We start from the raw sequence: 1,402 nt of genomic DNA on the forward strand, positions 1-1,402 counted from the left end.
GGAAACACAAAAATCCCTTAAAGAACTACAGGAAAACACAATCAAACATGTGAAGGAAATGAGCAAAAACATCCAGAATCTAAAAATCGAAATAGAAACAATAAAGAAATCAGAAGGAGAGACAACCCTGGAGATACAAAACCTAGGAAAGAAATCAGGAGTCATAGATGCAAGCATCACCAACAGAATACAAGAGATAGAAGAGAGAATGTCAGGGGTAGAAGACACCATAGAAAACATTGACACAGCAGTCAAAGAAAATGCAAAAAGCAAAAAACTCCTAACACAAAACATCCAGGAAATCCAGGACACAATGAGAGAACAAACCTAAGGATAATAGGTATAGAAGAGAGTGCAGACTCCCAATGTAATGGGCCAGTAAATATCTTCAACAAAATTATAGAAGAAAACTTCCCTAACCTAAAGAAAGAGATGCCCATGAATATACAAGAAGCCTACAGAACTCCAAATAGAATGGACAGGAAAGAAATTCCTCCCATCACATAATAATAAAAACACCAAATGCACAAAACAAAGAAAGAATACTAAAAGCAGTAAGGGAAAAAGGTCAAGTAACATATAAAGGCAGGCCTATCAGAATTACACCAGACTTCTCACCAGAGACTATGAAAGCTAGAAGATCCTGGGCAGATGTCATACAGACCCTACAAGAACACAAATGCCAGCCCAGACTACTATACTCAGTAAAACTATCAATTACCATCGATGGAGAAAACAAGATATTCCATGACAAAACAAAATTTACACAATATCTTTCCACAAACCCAGTTCTACAAAGGATAATAGATGGAAAGCATCAACATAAGGAACAAAACTACACCCTAGAAGAAACAAGAAAGTAATCTTTCAACAAATCCATACAAATCTAATTCAATCTCTTACAATAAAAACAACAGGAAGTGAAATTACATTTTCTTAATATCTTAATATGAAAATTAATATTACCAACATATCCTAAGTGATTGAAATCCAAAAATATGAGGAATTAGAAATTTATTGATTGTCATCCAATGGTCTCTCTAATTTGGTAATTGGAGGAATAGGTACAATATTGTGCAATGTATATATACTTTCAGCTTGTTTGTGACAGTGTCTTGCTTTGTACAACATAAGGGTCTTGAAATCTTGCTTTTCCTATCCCAGCCTCTCTATTAGTAGTATTGTTTATTTCATGTCTTTACACTATACTATGGTTTTCAGAACAGCTTATATATTTCAAAAGTATTTATATACCCAAAAGAAACCTAGATGATTAACTAGGGAGGTTGCTTATAGGAGAACAACAAAGAGTGAGACTGAATGCTTTGCTTGAGTTTGTAACTCTTGTATCAAGTTTGAAGCAGAGGACTTTATAAGTTACTCTTTCTCTGAGATGAATGCT

This window comes from Mastomys coucha, unplaced genomic scaffold (genome assembly GCF_008632895.1).
Source record: "Mastomys coucha isolate ucsf_1 unplaced genomic scaffold, UCSF_Mcou_1 pScaffold21, whole genome shotgun sequence".
Taxonomy (NCBI): Eukaryota; Metazoa; Chordata; class Mammalia; order Rodentia; family Muridae; genus Mastomys; species Mastomys coucha.